The sequence below is a fragment of the Balaenoptera acutorostrata genome, chromosome 2, assembly GCF_949987535.1.
Source record: "Balaenoptera acutorostrata chromosome 2, mBalAcu1.1, whole genome shotgun sequence".
In the NCBI taxonomy this organism is placed as follows: domain Eukaryota; kingdom Metazoa; phylum Chordata; class Mammalia; order Artiodactyla; family Balaenopteridae; genus Balaenoptera; species Balaenoptera acutorostrata.
In genome coordinates, this window is record NC_080065.1 from 119,013,619 (window position 1) to 119,032,448 (window position 18,830).

The following is an 18,830-nucleotide window of genomic DNA, read 5'->3' on the forward strand; positions in this document are numbered from 1 at the left end:
GTATATTTTCACAGGTTTTTGGATTTGTATTTACTCTTTTAAGAATTAATTGTTTGTAGCCTTTGCCACTTTAAAAAATCAATCTTTAATCACACAGATAATATGTGTCTTATTCTTCATCATCTTTTTTTAAAAGGAAAATTACGAGTAAGGCTAAAGTCACCTTGGAATACCACCCTATTCCTTAACATATCAACCCAAACCTTAGTAGTTTAAAACAGCGACTATGAGTCTCTAGGTTGCCTGGGTAGTTCAACTGATTGGGGCTGACCTAGCTATAAGCTGGCTGAATGACTGTGGTCTGGTTGTCCTGGATGGTCTGGAGTGGAATGACTTTCCTTTTCCCCACTTATGCTTCCATTAGGGCATTCTGGAAATGTTCTCATTATGATTCCAAGAAAGGAAATGGAAACATGTAAGCACTTTTTGAAGACTTTGCTTGTGTCCCATTTGCTACTATTCCACTGGCTAAAGCAAATTACGTGGTTAGGTCCAGAGACATTGTGAGGTCACAGCTAAAAATCATAGATACAGGGAGGTATGAAACAATGGGGCCATTGAAGCAGTCAGTCTACCATAGTCTACCCTTTGGCCATGATTAATCACATCCCTCCTATATGCAAAGTATGCTCACCCCCATTCCAGGATCCCCCCAAAACTTTCCAATCATGTCATTATGCTTGGAGTCTAGGACCTCATGATCAACATCAGATCTGCATATGGCTCCCTGGATGCAACTTCTCTTTATCTGGGGACCTGTGAACTAAAAAGACAAGTTACTGCTCTCTGCCCCCAAATACAATGGTGAGACAAGGACAGGACACCTGCAACAGACACTCCCATTTAAAGGGAAAGAATGGGGAGGGCATATTGAATCACTGTTCAAAGCAATTCTAAAATCAAGGTGGAAAAATAGTGCCAGGTTCCCCTATTTTTGGCAGGACTTCATTCCAGGTACCTCCTACTTCAGGGATGGCAAATGTCCTTCTTTTTTGGCTGCTCCTTGAGGCTTGTGGGATCTTAGTTCTCTCACCAGGGATTGAACCTGGGCCCACAGCAGTGAAAGTGCCAAGTCTTAACCACTGGACCACCAGGGAATTCCCAGATGGTGAATGTCCTTTGAATGGCACCTAATTCTGCTTACCAGGAGTGGCTTTCTAGTCCATTATATTCCAAGGCCCTTGACATCACCCTCTGAGGTGTCATTAATTTTCCATTGCCCTCCTTTGGCCACTCCTGAAGAGAAAACATGCCCTTTGCACAATTTCTCAGCATTTTTCCTGTCCAGAGGCCTTTTTACATTTTGAACAGTTTCAGCCCAGTCTGGAGGCACTTATACAATATCCTCAAAAACTTTATGGATTTTCTTTGTATCTGATTCTATTCAACTCCATTTTCTAAAAGCTATACCCATAATTTTTAAAGAGCTTCATCTTTTCTACGCCTAATCACTGTTACTCTGGTCTTGTCAGGCAATGTTCTTAAGATTCCTGGGTTCAGCAGAGAGGGTCTGTAAGGCAAAACCTTAAGCTTTTGCTTATGTCAAGTTTTTTATTACCCCATTAGCCAAAGCAAGTCATATTGTTAAGCCCAGAGTCAGTATGAGCAGGCACTATAAAAAGGCATAGATGGGGGAAAAAAAAAAGGGCATAGATGAATGCCCATCTATCCATTTCTCTATTGGGTTACCTTTTTCCTGGGAGTCTTTATATATGCTGGATACTTTGTTAGGTGTGTGATAAATGTACTTTTCAGTATACAGCATGACTTTTCATGTTGTTTATTTTGTTTTTACCTTTTATACTTTTATATTTTTATTTAGTCAAATTTAAAATTTTTAATTTATATTCATATCTGTTCATTATTTGTTTCAAAGAACTTTCTAAGTTCCCATTTTCTTATAAAGCTTTGACTTTTTCGGGGAAGTTTAGATCTCTCTATCTTGAATTTCCTTTTTTTAAATTGAAGTATAGTTGATTTACAATATTGTGCTAGTTTCAAGGGTACAGCAAAGTGATTTTATATATATTCTTTTTCAAATTATTTTCCATTATAGTTTATTACAAGATATTGAATATAGTTGCCTGTGCTGTACAGTAAATCCTTGTTTATCTATTTTATATATAGTAATGTGTATATGCTAATCCCATACTCCTAATTTATGCCTCCCTAGAATTTACTTTAGAGAATAGTATGTAGAGACATAATTATTTTTTCCTCAAATGGAGAATCAATTGCCTCAATAACATTATTAAAAGGTCCAGTTTCCTCCCACTGATTTGTAATGCCTTTATATACACATGAATCCATTTCTGAGCTCTCAATTACATTCTTCTGGTCTATTTGCCTATCCTTACACTAATACAAACAATATTAATTTCTATAGTTTTATAATATGTTTTGATGTTCGGTAGGGCAAGCTCCACTCTTCTTTTTCAAACTTGTTTTTACTACATTTGTGTATGTATATTTTAAAAAATTAATTTATTTTTCTATTAAGACAAAATTTTTAGAGCAGTTTATGCTTCTTAGCAAAATTGAGGGAAAGGTATAGAGATTTGCCACATACTTCCTGCTCCCACACATACACAGCCTCCCCTGTTATCAACATCCCTCACTAGAGTGGTACATTCGTTACAATTGATGAGCCTATGTTGACATGTTACCCAAAGTCCAATAGGTTACATTAGGGTTCATGCTTGGCGTTGACATTCTATTGGTTTGCACAAGCGTATAATGACATGTATCCATCCTTAGGTTATCATACAGAATATTTTCACTCCCCTAAAAATCCTCTGTGCTCTACCTATTCATCCCTCCTTCCTCCTAACCCTGGCAACCACTGATATTTTATTGTCTTCATAGTTTTGCCTTTTCAAAATGTCATATGGTTGGAATCATACAGTATGTAGCCTTTTCAGATTGCCTTCTTTCACTTGGTAATATGCATTTAAGGTTCCTCCATATCTTTTCATGGCTGGATAGCTCATTTCTTTTTAGTGCTGAATAATATTCTGTCGTCTGGATGTACCACAGTTTATCCATTCACCTACTGGAGAACATTTTAGCTGCTTTCAGTTTTAGAAATTATGAATAAAGGTGCTGTAAACATTCGTGAGCAAGTTTTTTTGTGGGCATAAGTTGTCAACTCCTAAGGGTGGATATCAAGGAGTACAATTACTGGATTACATGGGTAGGAGTATGTTTAGTTTCATAAGAAACAGCCAAACTGTCTTCCAAAGTAACTGTACCATTTTTATATTTACATTTTCATAAGCATTTAATTAATTTGATTATCACAGTAAGTTTAGTGCACATTCATCATCTCATATTGATACAACATTAAAGAATAGAAAAAAAGTTTTCATTGTGATAACTCTCAGGATTTGCTCTCTTAACAACTTTCATATGTAACATACAGCAGTGTCAATTATATTTATCATGTTGTATGTTACATTCCTAGTACTTATTTATCTTATAACTGGAAGTTTGTACCTTTTGACTGCCCTCATCCAGTTCCCCCTCCCCACCCTCATATGCATGTCAGAATACCTTATGCAATTCCTTGAAAAATCTTGTTGGTATTAGAATTGTGATTGCATTGGATTTATAGATTTTTGGGGAGAGAATTGATAAGTTTATTATAAATCTTCCCAGTCTCGAAAATGGTTTACCTCTCCAGTTAGGTCATGTTTTAATTATCTTTTAATTAAGTCTTATAGTTGTACTATTGCTTGCACATTTGTTATTAGGTATATTCCAAGATACATTATGGAACTGATATCTTTCTTTTTTTTTGTTTTGTTTTGTTTAATTAATTAATTAATTTATTTTTGGCTGCACTGGGTCTCCCTTGCTGTGTGTGGGCTTCTCTCTAGTTCCGGTGAGCAGGGGCTACTCTTCGTTGCGGTGCGCGGGCTTCTCACTGCGGTGTCTTCTCTTGTTTCAGAGCATGGGCTCTAGGAGCGTGGGCTTCAGTAGTTGCAGCACGTGGGCTCAGTAGTTGTGGCTCACGAGCTCTAGAGCGCAGGCTCAGTAGTTGCGGTGCACGGGCTTAGTTGCTCCGCGGCATGTGGGATCTTCCTGGACCAGGGCTCAAACCCATGTCCCCTGCCTTGGCAGGTGGATTCTCCACCAGGGAAGCTCCTGATATCTTTCTTTTTCTACTATATATTATATATAGTATAATATATATACTATATACTATATATTATAATTGGTTAGTGTTAGTATACAGGAGCTATTGATTTTTTGTCGTATAAAAGTTTGACTTTCTTGTAGTCAAATTTATGTTTTTGTTTTTAATTGCTTCTGGATTTTGAAACATAGTAAGGAAAGTTTTCCCCACTTTTTCCAATCATGCTGGATATTCACCCACGTTGTTTTTCTAATACTTGTATGGTTTCATTTTTAACTTTTAGAACTCTGATTTGTTTGGAATTTATCCTGGGGTTTAGTGTAAGGAACTGATCAAGTTTTATCTTCTCTATGACAATCTAGTGTACCAACGCTAATTTTTCCTTAAAGCCCATCTTTTCCCTGCTGATTTGAGATAGTGCATTATTGTAAACTAAATTTTCATATTTCTGGATTTTCTCTTTTGTTGCATTGGCCTGTGTGTCTAGTCATGCATAGTATCATGCTGTTTTAATCATAGAGGCTTTATCTCGAGTTTTCATATCTGGTAGGTGTGTGTGAGATTTACTTTAGCACTCACTGGGTCCTTTCTTCCTGCAGATGCATATATTGATATTGATACGTCTTTAGTTGTGGGCCATGTTTAATGTTTGTTTTTCTTCCCTCTACTTTCCCCTCATTAATTTTCTTATGTAGTTTCTATCTTTCTATTCCTTGGTGCCCTGTTCTAAAAGCGTTTCTGGCCTCTGATTCCTTCTTTAGATGTATCCATCCTGCAACTCAGCCCTTTTATTGAGTTTTTTAAATCTCATAAGTTTAATTTTTATTAAGAGAGGTGATTTTTCATAGCCTATTCTTTTTATTTAATGGATGTGTTATCCTCATATTTTTCTAAGTATGTAAATATAATATTCTTATGATAAAAAATCCTGTCCTAATTGCTCTCCTAACTCTATTTCCTTGGACTTAGCTGTCCTGTTTGCCAAGTTTCCCTCTCTCAGGTTGTTGGTGTTTGGTGATCCATCACTGTGCACTTATCTTCAGCTGAGCGACCCTTAGTGTCTGCCTGTTCTGTGCACAGTGCGTTTGTCAGGATGGGTGGGAACCACTGTTGCTGCTTTCCTGAGAAGGACATCTTGGGGGCTGATCTTCTGGGCATGAGTGAGCCTTGTCCCCCTTTCCACTAGCATTGTTCCCTTCTATTTGGGATAGTACCTATCTCTCTTACCTAAGCATCCACAACCACTGCTCCTCCCTGGAGGCAGACACCTTCATGATGATGCTTGGCACATTGCGGGTGGTGGTGGGAATGAACAGGGTTACATCTGTGTTCGTGTTACCAGGTCTCTGTTAGTCACCATGGACCCAGGCCTTCTCTGGCCCTGAGTTTCCACCATGAGCATGAAACTTTTTTTTCCCCCACTCTTTCTTTTCCTTCTTCTTCTTCTTTTTTTTTTTGCTAAGTGAATCGTTTTTGTTCTGTATCCTGGCCAGTGGCATCCCTTTGCAGTTTTCAGCTTTCTCTCTCTTTTTTGCCTTTCATGGATTCCTCACATTTTGTGGTCAACTAGAGTTTCCTTTCTTGTTTTAAACATAAGTGCAGTATATATTTATTATTAACGATTTTGCCAACACTTTTATGGATTTGTTGCCAAAGGATAAGACTGTGGCCTTGATTTAGCTTACCATCTTGAAAGTGACACTTTATTGTTTTTTTCTCTTTTCTTTCCTTTTTGGAATTTTGAAATGAATTTTTGTTTATTAAAAAAATCAGAAAATTATACCCACCATCCAGAGCCATATTTATATTAAGAATAGATTATTACAGTTTACAGTTTATACTTGTATATTTACACTTTATATAATAAGTATAGCAATGAATTAATTTAAAAAAATAGGACATAGAGTAAAGGATAAAGGTTGCAATTCTTTCAAGATTCTTAAATTATTTACAGTCTGGGTCTAACTTTAAAAATGTGTTCATTATATAGGGAAGTGTATAGCAAACTCTGATGTGCCCACCTGTTATCCACCATCTGCTCTGTCACATGTCAGTATCCTGCCATATTTTCTTTAGATTAAAAAATAATAGGATATTACAGATACAGTTAAAGGCTCTTACATGCCCTCCCCTTATCCTATTCTCTTCACCCCCACTCCTGAGCTAACCCCTGATAGGGATTCTTTTGGTTGTCTTTATTATGTTTTTGTACGATCATTACATGTGAATGTAACAATAGGCAATGTATAGTATATTTTCAATGTTTTAAAAACTTTATATAAATGACATCATATTGTACACATCTTTAAGTAAGTTGATTTTTAAACTCAACCTTATGTTTTTGAGATTTATCCATGTTAATACATGTAGCTCTAATTCATTCATTTAACATTTCCTTTTTGTGATTAGACGATGATTTTTTAAAAAATAAATTTGTTTATTTTTATTTTGGGCTGTGTTGGGTCTTTGTTGCTGCGCGTGGGCTTTCTTTAGTTGCAGTGAGCGGGGGCTACTCTTTGTTGTGGTGTGCAGGCTGCTCACTGCGGTGGCTTCTCTTGTTGCAGAGCAGAGTCTCTAGGCACGCGGGCTTCAGTAGTTGTGGCACGTGAGCTCAGTAGTTGTGGCTCGCAGGCTCTAGAATGCAGGCTCAGTAGTTGTGGCGCACGGGCTTAGTTGCTCTGCGGCATGTGGGATCTTCCTGGACCAGGGCTCGAACCTGTGTCCCCTGCATTGGCAGGCGGATTCTTAACCACTGTGCCACCAGGGGAGTCCTAGACCACAATTTTTTATCTTTTTTTTTGCCAATGGTCATTTAGGTTGTTTCCAATTTTTCTTTATTACAAACAGTGGTACCGTGAACATTCTTTAAATGTTACTTTGTGCATATGTGCTAGACTCTCTAGGGTATATACTTAGAAATGTAACTGCTGGATTACAGGATATACACATCTTTAGCTTAATTAGATTTTGCCAAATTGCTCTCCAGAGTGGTGGTGCCAATTGGTACTTCCTCTAGAAGTGTATAAAGACCCTGTTTCCCCAGGAACTCATCAGAACTGGGTGCTATTGGACTTGTTAATTACTGCCACTATTATGAGGGTGAAATTGTACTGCAATGTAAATTTAAAGAGCATTTTCCTAGTTATTAATGAAACTGAGTAACCTTTCATTTTATTGTTGCCCATCAGGTTTCACTTCTGTGATATGTGTGTTTATCCATCCTATATATAATAGTTTGCATCTGCTCATCTCAAACTCACAATCCATCCCTCCCCTGCCCCCCTCCCCCTTGGCAACCACAAGTCTGTTCTCTATGTCTGTGAGTCCATTTCTGTTTCATAGATATGTTCATTTGTGTTGTATTTTAGATTCTTCACATAAATGATATCATATGGTACTTATTTTTCTCTTTCTGACTTACTTCACTTAGTATGATAATCTCTAGGTCCATCCATGTTGCTGCAAATGGCATTATTTCATTCTTCTTTATGGCTGAGTAGTATTCCATTGTCTATATGTAACACATCTTCTTTATCCATTCATCTGTCGATGGATATTTAGGTTGTTTCCATGTCTTGGCTATTGTGAATAGCGCTGCTATGAACATAGGGGCTTACGTATCTTTTTGAGTTAGAGTTTTGTCTGGATATATGCCCAGGAGTGGGATTGCTGGATCATATGGCAATTCTATTTTTAGTTTTTTGAGGAACCTCCATGCTGTTTTCCATAGTGGCTGCACCAATTTACGTTCCCACTAACAATGTAGGGGGGTTCCCTTTTTTCCACCCTCTCTAGCATTTGTTATTTGTAGATTTTTAAAATGATGGCCATTCTGACTGGTGTGAGGTAGTACCTTACTGTAGTTTTGATTTGCATTTCTCTTAGCGACGTTGAGTGTCTTTTCATGTGCCTATTGGCCATCTGTATTTCTTCTTTGGAGAAATGTCTATTTAGGTCTTCTGCCCGTTTTTCAATTGGGTTGTTTCTGTTTTTGTTGTTGAGTTGTATGAGCTGTTTGTATATCTTGGAAATTTGTCCAGATATTTTATGTTTTCTTCTAAAGGTTTTATAGTTTTGCTCTAAATTTATCTTATCTCAATATGGATAGTTAATTATCTTAGAACCACTGATTGAATTGCATACATTTTCTCCCCGATTTTTAAAAATGCTGCTTCTTGTGCTGTGTATCTGGCTCATTTATCTTTCTGTCTGTCTGTCTGTCTATCTATCTAGCTAGCTAATCTGTTTCTGACCTTTCTACTCAGTTCCGTTGGTGTATTTACTCATTCCTGCATCAATACGACTATAGTTTAATGGTTATAGCTTTGTAAGAAATCTTATCTACCATTCCCTACCCCCTAGATTGTCTTGGCTATTCTTGGTCTTATTTGAATTTGATTAGATTTGATTGGAAGTACATAAAATTTATAGTTAACTTGGGGGAGAACGTCTACTTTTAGGATATTGGGCCTTCCCAGTCATGAACATATATCATCATTTGTATCAGTCTTTTAAATGTCTTTTATAAACATATAATTTTCTCTATAAAACACTTGCATATACTTTGGTTAGATTTATCCTTTGGTACCTTGTATTTTTTGTGCTATTATATATTATGCATCATTTAAAAATGACATTTTCAAATTGTTTGTATAAAATCACAAGTGACTTTTCTGTATCTCTTGTCAAAGTTGCCGAACTCTTATTTGTTCTTAATAGTATGTCTTTAGAAACTCTTTGATTTCCCACATATTTATATACACCATAAATAAAAACTTTTTTGTTTTTCCTTTTCAAGCTTATGTATGTCTGCCATCAACCCACCCACCCATATCTATCTATCAGTCCTTCCTTCTGTCCATCCATCTTATTACCTATACTTGCTAGAGTCTCTGTCACCATACTGAAAGGAGGGGAGACTGTGAGCATTCTGTTTTCTTTTATTGAAGTTACAACATTGTGTTAGTTTCAGGTGTACAGCAAAGCAATTCAGTTACATAAACATGTATATATAGTCAGATTACTATCCATTATAGTTTATTGTAAGATATTGAATATTGTTCCCTATGTTATATAGTAAATCCATGTTGCTTATCTATTTTATGTATAGTAGTTTGTATCTATTAATTCCATACTCCTAATTTATCCCCCCCTTCCCCTTTGGTAACCATAACCTTGTTTTCTATGTCTGTGAGTCTGTTTCTGTTATGTACATAGATTCATTTGTATTATTTTTTAGATTCTACATATAAGTGATATCATATAATATTTGTCTTTCTCTGGCTTCACTTAGTATGATAATCTCTAGGTTCATCCATGTTGCTGCAAATGGCAATGTTTGATTCTTTTTTATGGCTGAGTAATATTCCATTGTGTGTGTGATATATATATATATATATATATATATATATATATATATATATATGTATATATATACCACATATTCTTAAACCAGTCATATATTCGATGGACACTTGTGTTGCTTCCATGTCTTGGCTGATGTAAATAGTGCTGCTATGAACATTGGGGTGCATGTATCTTTTCAAATTAGAGTTTTCATATCTTCCAGATGTATGCCCGGGAGTGGCATTGCTGGATCATATGGTGGCTCTATTTTTAGTTTTTTAAGGAATCTCCATGAGACATTGAAACTTCTTGATTTGTTGCTGACTCTAAAGAGAATGAGTTTAACATGTCACCTAAAATATGATGTGGGATTTAGTTACCTCTATTAGTTAAGATAATATTAGATGCTGTAACGGACCTCAAAATCTCAGTGTCTGCAGGAAAAAGTGAGTTTATTTTTTGCTCAGTTAACTTTCATGTCATGTATTTCTGGTGGGTGGACAGTTATGTAAATGATCACACAAGGGACCCAAGTTCTCTCCAAAATGTGGCTTCTAAGGCCACCATGGAAGCAGAAGGAACATGGAAGGGTCATACATAGGAGAATTTTACGGATCAGGCCTGGAAGTGGTGTGCACCACTTATGCCTACTTTCCAGTGGCCAGAGCTCAGTCATATGGCCACACGTAACTGTGATGGAGGCTGGATTCTGTAGTGGACCGGTGTGCCTGGAAGGAAGAAGGAATGGGGTTTGTGAACAGCTAGGTAGTTTTTGCTGCAGTCTGCCCTTCCATGTACAAAAGATGTATTTCAATCTTTGTCACACATGTAACATGGTGCCCTCTCCCCAAGGGATACAAGCCAGGGCACATCTAGTTGCTCCTTCTAGATCAAATACCAGGAGCTCTCTGGAAGATGCGCAGGCTCTCCTTTAGGTCCTGATATAGTTTCATGTCATCCGATGAGCTGTGAACTCATAAGACAAGTCCCGGCCCTCCCCTTGCCTAAGCAAATGACCGGTGATGAAGCAAGTGCAGGAAGGAGCCCTACATGAATTTCTCTTTCTCTGCCTGCTGCCAGGCAGGCTCCGGGAGGTCCCCCTGTCCACTCGGTTTCAAGTGCCAGTAATTGTACCCATTGGGCATTACTAGCGATAATTCTCAAAACTAATTTATTTCCCAAGGGAGTTCGTTCCCTTCTATTACTAATTAGTTAAGAGGTTTTCTTTTTAAAATCATAAATGGGTGTTTAATTGTATCAGGTGCTTTTTCTGTATCTTATTGAGGGGATCACAGATTTTTCTTCCTTAATACGTTAATGTAGTGAATTACACTAGTACCTTAGAATTTATCAATGCTTGTATTACTGGGATATGCTCTTCTTGGTCATGAGGTATTATCTTCTAAAAATCTAATTTGCTAGAGTTTTATTTGGAATTTTTCTATCATTGTTCGTAAGTGAGATCGGCCCATAATTTTCATTTCTTTTACTGTTCTTGTCTGGCATTTGTTTTAAGAATTTCCCAGCGTCATAAAATGAATTGAGGAGCTTTTCCTCCTTTCTATTTTCTGAAACATTTTGTGTAAGATAGAGATGCCTCTTAAAGTGTCTGGGCCTGGTGATTTGGTTTTGTTTTTGTGAGTTGATTAACTATTGATTTGCTTTCTTTTATAAGCTTATTCAAGTTTTCCATTTCTTCTTGAGTTCATTTTGGCAAACCATTTTTCTAGGAAATGGTCCATTTCATTTATGTTTTCATATAGATTGCATAAAGTTGTTTGTAGTAATCCGTTATGTTTAAAAACATCTCTGCTAAATCTGTGAAAACTATGTCTTCTTTTTTGTTCCTAATGTTGTTTATACTCTCTTTCCTGATCAGTCTTGCTGTGGGTTTGCTATTTTATTAGTTTTTGCAAAGAATCAGCTTTTGGTTTTATTAATCCTTGTTGTCATTTGTTTTCTATTTTAAAAATGTCTGCTCTTACTCTTTTTTATGCTTTCAATTTTCTTCAGGTTTATTCTGCTGTTCTTTTTGTAATTTCTTGAGCTGAATTCTCAGATCTCTGCTGTCTAAACTTTTTATTCTTTTCTAATATAGACATTTTTTTCTAATGCACATATTTCCCTCCATCTGTGGTTGTACGTGCATCATACAAGTTCTGATATATATCTCTAATAGATATCAGATAATATATATAGATGTATCTCTAATCACTTAATTTGTAATAGTTTCTAATGTCCATTATAATTTCTTCTTTGACTTACGAATTATTAACAATTACACATTTAGGTCTCCAAATGTACAGAGATTCTTTGGTCATCTTTTCTGTTATTGATTTCTGTTTTACTGAATTATGATTAGAGAACATGTTTTATGATTTTGATTATGTGGTACTGAAAAAGTTTTTTTGTGGCATTGTGCCTGGTACATGGTTTTTTGTGTAGTTTTGTGTGAGTTTGAAAATATTTTGTTTTCTCTAATTGCAAGGTTCTACATACATCTCTCAATCAAGCTTATTTGTTGTGTGGTTCAAATATTCTATCCCTATCACTTTTTATTTGCTCAAGACAATTATTGAGAGAACTATGTTAAAATCTCCTGGCATGATGGTAGATTTTTGGTTCCTCCTTGTAACACTATCAAATTTGCTTTATATACTTTGAGGCTATGGTTTTATAATTTGTTTTATCTGCCTGGTGAATGGCAACTTTTATCATGTAATAACTCTCTTTAACCTTGTTCTTCACTCTAAAGTCTATTGTGAGGTATTAATATGACCAGAACAGTTAAAAAATTTTTATTTTATATTGGAGTATAGCTTTTTTTCCAGCACTTAAAATATTTTTATATAGCTCAGCGAATGTAAAAATAGGAAGGAGAGGGCTTCCCTGGTGGCGCAGTGGTTGAGAGTCTGCCTGCCAATGCAGGGGACACGGGTTCGGGCCCTGGTCTGGGAGGATCCCACATGCCGCGGAGCGGCTGGGCCCGTGAGCCACAGCTGCTGAGCCTGCGTGTCTGGAGCCTGTGCTCCGCAACGGGAGAGGCCGCGACAGTGAGAGGCCCGCGCACCGCGATGAAGAGTGGCTCCCGCACCGCGATGAAGAGTGGCCCCCGCTTGCCGCAACTAGAGAAAGCCCTCGCTCGAAACGAAGACCCAACACAGCCAAAAATAAATAAATAAATAATTAAAAAAAAAAAGATTAGCAAGATTGCTTTATATATTAAAAAGTCAAAGAAAATAAAGAGGACTCAAATTAAAAAAAAAAAAATAGGAAGGAGGCTCTATTCCCACTACCTCCAAGAAAATCCAGAATGTTACATTTGTATTTGAGCAAAGATTCGAACCAAGAATTCAAAATCATTTTATGAACCCTAAACTCTTACTCTTGCTTCCACTGTTTCCAAAGGTAGAAATTCTTAATGTTATATAGAAAAACTCTCCAATCACAGAATAACATCTGACTCATCAATGGATAATCAAAAAACAACACACAAATACATGGAATGGTTGGACAAAGTCATTTAAACTAAATTGCATCCATATTTAAGTAGTTGCCAGGTGGTTATTGAAGAGCCTAAAGAAAGATAGGTATTCTAGGGACCAAACTGGGGTTAAAATATTCAGTAGCAAATTACTTTTCCCCTGCCCTAATATAAAACCCTAGGAACTAAGTCATTACATTTTAAGTGGTAAGCAGCATTTCACTACTCATAGTTTTGATTCACGGATACAATTACTAACCAGAGCCATCTCGTAACCCATTTCTACTAGTCAAAGCTGCAGAATAAAATGGGAATATTTCCTATATTGTCTCATATACGATTACATTCCATTTCAAATATTCTTTCATTCGTTCTAAATAAGACTAATGTTGGTCAGTAGCACATTTATCAAGTGAAAAATTTCAGTTTTAAGGTATAGGTCTAGATGAATAAAATGAAGCTCTTGAACTGAAATCTGCATACACTACTGGTTTTCCTAATGGTTAACTAATTGTCACTCATGGAGAAAAATGAATTTATTCCTTCAAAGTAAAAAAAGACTAAAAGTGTATCTTTTTTCACCCCTTAAATTAAAAAAGCTTACAGGACAAAGTTTGCATTTCTCTTTCACAGTGAATTACTGACAAATTCCTGAACCAGCAAACAAAAATTAAAATTCAGAATTTAAGACCAAGAAACAAGCTAAATCATGTAATATTTAATTAAGAAACTAATAATGGAATATTGCCCAAATAAAAAGTAAGCACAAGCTCAATTAGCATGTTCCATATTTCAGAGAAGAAGCATTAAGGGTTTATGTCATAAGTTTATTTACAAACATATCTAGGATGCTGAGTTCAAGAGTTTGATCCTTTTTTCAAAGAGACTGCCCCTCTTAAAATGCTGCTTTACATATCTGTCTCATGGATTATTTTTTAAGCAGTTGCTGTCTAACTCTGAAGAAAGACACAGCAAATCCAGACCCAAAGTACAAACTCATAATAGCTAGTAACTGCTACTTCTTTTCCACTGAAAATGGTAAATTCTTCCCTGGACCCTCCTCATAGTGGCTCCTACGGACCACAGAGGTTGTGAACCTCTGGATGCTCTATCCCAACATAGTGCTGTGGGAAGCTCTGCAAAAGGCGCAGAGACTGAAGGTGCAAGAAATGGTGGCGGCACACCAAGCTGTATTGGAGCATAGTTGAGTAGCAATGTTGTGTTAGTTTCAGGTGTACAGCAAAGTGATTCAGTTATATATATACTTGTATCTATTCTTTTTCAAATTATTTTCCCATTTAGGTTATTACGGAGTATTGAGCAGAGTTCCCTGTGCTATACAGTAGGTCCTTGGTTATCTATTTTATGTTTTATTTTTTCTCCAAATTTTATTTTATTTATTTATTTTAAACATCTTTATTGGAGTATAATTGCTTTACAATGTTGTGTTAGGTTATCTATTTTAAATAGAGCAATGTGTACATGTCAATCCCAAACTCCCAATTTATCCCATCCCCTCCCCCTTCTACCCTGGTAAGCATAAGTTCATTCTCTAAGTCAGTGAGTCTGTTTCTATTTTGTAAATAAGTTTATTTGTATCATTTTTTTTTAGATTCCACATATAAATGATATCATATGATATTTGTGTTTTTCTGTCTGACTTAATTACTTAGTATGATAATCTCCAGGTCCATCCATGTTGCAGCAAATGGCATTATTTCATTCTTTTAAATGTCTGAGTAATATTCCATTGTATGTATGTACCACATCTTCTTTATCCATTCCTCTGTCGATAGCCATTTAGCTTGCTTCCATGTCTTGGCTATTGGAAACAGTGCTGCAATGAACACTGGGGTGCATGTATCTTTTTGAATTATGGTTTTCTCAGGGTATATGCCCAGGAGTGGAATTACTGTATCGTATGGTATCTCTATTTTTAGTTTTTTAAGGAACTTCCATAGTAGTAATATCAATGTACATTACCACCAACAGTGAAGGAGGGTTCCTTTTTCTCCACACCCTCTCCAGTATTTATTGTTTGTAGACTTTTTGATGATGGCAACTCTGATCAGTGTGAGGTGATATCTCATTGTAGTTTTGATATGCATTTCTCTGATAATTAGTGATGTTAAGCATCTTTTCATGTGCCTCCTGGCCATCTGTATGTCTTCTTTGGAGGAATGTCTATTTAGGTCTTCTGCCCATTTTTTTGATTGGGTTGTTTGTTTGTTTTGGGATTGAGCTGCATGAACTGTTTGTAAATTTTGGAGATTAATCTCTTGTCAGTTCCATCGTTTGCAAACATTTTATCCCATTCTATGGCTTGTCTTTTCGTTTTGTATATGATTTCCTTTGCTGTGCAAAAGCTTTTGAGTTTAATTAGGTCCCATTTGTTATTTTTGTCTTTATTTCCGTTACTCTAGGAGATAGGTCAAAAAAGATCTTGCTGAGATTTATGTCAGAGAGTGTTCTGCCTATGTTTTCCTCTAAGGGTTTTATAGTATCCAGTCTTAAATTTAGGTCTTTGATCCATTTTGAGTTTATTTTTGTGTATGGTGTTAGAGAGTGTTCTGATTTCATTCTTTTACATGTAGCTGTCCAGTTTTCCCAGGACCATTTACTGGAGAGACTGTCTTTTCTCCATTGGATACTCTTGCCTCCTTTGTTATACATTAGGTGACCACAGGTGCGTGAGTTTATCTCTGGACTTTCTATCCTGTTCCATTGATCTATATTTCTGTTTTTGTGCCAGTACCGTACTTTTTTGATGACTGTAGCTTTGTAGTATAGTCTGAAGTCAGGGAGCCTGATCCCTCCAGCTCCGTTTTTCTTCTCAAGAGTGCTTTGGCTATTCGGGGTCTTTTGTGTCTCTATACAAATTAAAAATTTTTTTGTTTTAGTTCTGTGAAAAATGCCATTGGTAATTTGATAGGAATTGCATTGAATTTGTAGATTGCCTTGGGTAGTATAGTCATTTTCACAACATTGATTCTTCCAGTCCAAGAACATGGTATATGTTTCCATCTGCCTGTATCATCTTTGATTTCTTTCATCAGCATCTTATAGTTTTCAGAGTAGAGATCTTTTGCCTCCTTAAGTAGGTTTATTCCTAGGTATTTTTATTCTTTTTGATGTGATGGTAAATGGGATTGTTTCTTTAATTTCTCTTTCTGATCTTTCATTGTTAGTGTATAGAAATGCAACAGATTTCTGTGTATTAATTTTGTATCCTGCCACTTTACCAAATTCATTGATGAGCTCTAGTAGCACCTTTAGGATTTTCTATGTATAGTATCATATCATCTGCACTTACAACTTTACTTCTTCTTTTCCAATTTGGATTCCTTTTATTTTTTTCCCCCTCTCTAATTTCCATGGCTAGGACTTCCAAAACTATGTTGAATAAAAGTGGTGAGAGTGGACATCCTCATCTTGTTCCTGATCTTAGATGGAATGCTTTCAGTTTTTCACCATTGAGTATGATGTTAGCTGTGAGTTTGTCATAAAAGGCCTTTATTATGTTGAGGTAGGTTCTCTCTATGCCTACTTTCTGGAGAGTTTTTATCATAAATTGTGTTGAGTTTTTTTGAAAGCTTTTTCTGCATCTATTGAGATGATCATAGGTTTTTATTCTTCAATTGGTTGATGTGGTGTTTCACACTGATTGATTTGCAGATACTGAAAACTCCTTGCAACCCTGGGATAAATCCCACTTGATCATGGTGTTGATCCTTTGAATGTATTGTTGGATTTGGATATTTTGCAGGTATTTGTTGGGGATTTTTGTGTCTATCTTCATCAGTGATACTGGCCTGTAATTTTCTTTTTTTGTGGTATCTTTGTCTATTTTTTTTTTTATCAAGGTGATGGTAGTCTCATAGAATGAGTTTGGGGGTGTTTCTTCCTCTGCATTTTTTGGGGAATAATTTCAGAAGGATAGGTGTTAACTCTTCTCTAAATGTTTGATAGAATTCACCTGTGAAGCCATCTGGTCTTGGACTTTGTTGCAAATTTTAAAATCACAGGTTCAATTTCAGTACTTGTGATTGGTCTGTTCATATTTTCTATTTCTCCTTGGTTTAGTCTTGGGAGACTGTACCTTTCTAAGAATTTGTCTATTTCTTGTAGGTTGTCCATTTTATTGAAATATAATTGCTTATACTAGTCTCTTACGATCCTTTGTATTTCTGTGGTGTCCATTGTAATGTCTCCTTTTTCATTTCTAATTTTATTGTTTTGAGACCTCTCCCTTTTTTTCTTGATGAGTCTGGCTAAAGGTTTATCAATTTTATTTTTTCAAAGAACCAGCTTTCAGTTTTATTGATCTTTTCTATTTTTTTCTGTCTCTGTCTCATTTATTTCTGCTCTGATCCTCGTGACTTCTTTCCTTCTACTAACTTTGGGTTTTGTTTGTTTTTTCTCTAGTTGCTTTAGGTTGTTTATTTGAGATTTTTCTTGTTTCCTGAGGTAAGATTATATTGCTATAAACTTCCATCTTAGAACTGCTTTTGCTGCATCCCATAAATTTTGGTTCATTGTGCTTTCATTTTCATTTTTCTCTAGGTATTTTCCTGATGTCCTCTTTGATTTCTTCAGTGATCCATTGGTTGTTTAGTAGCATATTGTTTAGCCTCCAAGTGTTTGTGTTTTTCACAGTTTTTTTCTTGTAGTTGATTTCTAATCTCATAGCATTGTGGTTGGAAAAGATGCTTGATATGATTTCAGTTTTCTTAAATTTACCAAGTCTCGCTTTATGGCCCAGCATGTGATCAGTCCTGGAGAATGTTCCATGTGCACTTGAGAAGAATGTGTATTCTGCTGCTTTTGGATGGAATGCTCTATAAATATCAATTAAGTCCATCTGGTCTCATGTATCATTTAAGGCCTGTGTTTCCTTCTTGATTTTCTGTCTGGATGGTCTGTCCATTGATGAAAGTGGGGTGTTAAAGTCCCCCACTATTATTGTGTTACTTTCAATTTCTCCTTTTATGGCTGTTAGCTTTTGCCTTATATATTGACGTGCTCCTATGTTGGGTGCATATATATTTACAGTTGTTGTATCTTCTTGGATTGATCCCTTGATCATAATGTAGTGTCCTTCTTTGTCTCTTGTAACAGTCTTTATTTTAAAGTCTATTTTGTCTGATATGAGTATTGCTAGTCCAGCTGTCTTTTAATTTCCATTAGCATGGAATGCCTTTTTCCATCCCCTTACTTTCAGTCTGTATGTGTCCCTAGATCTGAAATGGATCTCTTCTAGGCAGCATATATACGCGTCTGGTTTTTGTGTTCTTTCAGCCAGTCTATGTCTTTTGGGTGGAGCATTTAATCCATTCACATTTAAGGCAATTATCGATATTTATGTTCTTACTGCCATTTCCTTAATTGTTTTGGATTTTGTTTGAAAATCTTTTGTGTTCCCTTCTTCTTTTGTTTTCTTTTATTGTGATTTTATGACTATCTTTAGTGTTGTTTTTGGATTGCTTTTTCTGTTTTGTGTGTGTTTCTGTTGTAGATTTTTGGTTTGCAGTTCCCATGAGGTTTTGATATGGCAGTCTATATATAAACAAAATTGTTTAAGTTGCTGGTCTTTTAATTGCAAATGGATTTCCAACATCCTGCACTTGTACTCACCTCTTCTCATGATTGCTGGTTTTGATATCATATTTATGTGTGGATGATTTCCTGTCTTACTGTATTTTTGTCTTTACTGGTGAACTTTCCCTTTCATAATTTTCTTGTTTCTAGCTGTGGCCTTTTCTTTTCCACCTAGAGAAGTTCCTTAAGCGTTTGTTGTAAAGCTGGTTTTGCGGTGCTGAATTCTCTTAGTTTTTGCTTATCTGTAAAGCTTTGGATTTCTCC

At 36.1% G+C, this 18,830-nt stretch overlaps 1 pseudogene; it reads right to left on the reverse strand.

Annotated features, from left to right (window-relative positions):
- Positions 1-13,896: 13,896 nt before the first annotated feature.
- Positions 13,897-14,088, reverse strand: LOC114238645 (cytochrome c oxidase subunit 7C, mitochondrial-like; annotated as a pseudogene).
- Positions 14,089-18,830: the final 4,742 nt, after the last annotated feature.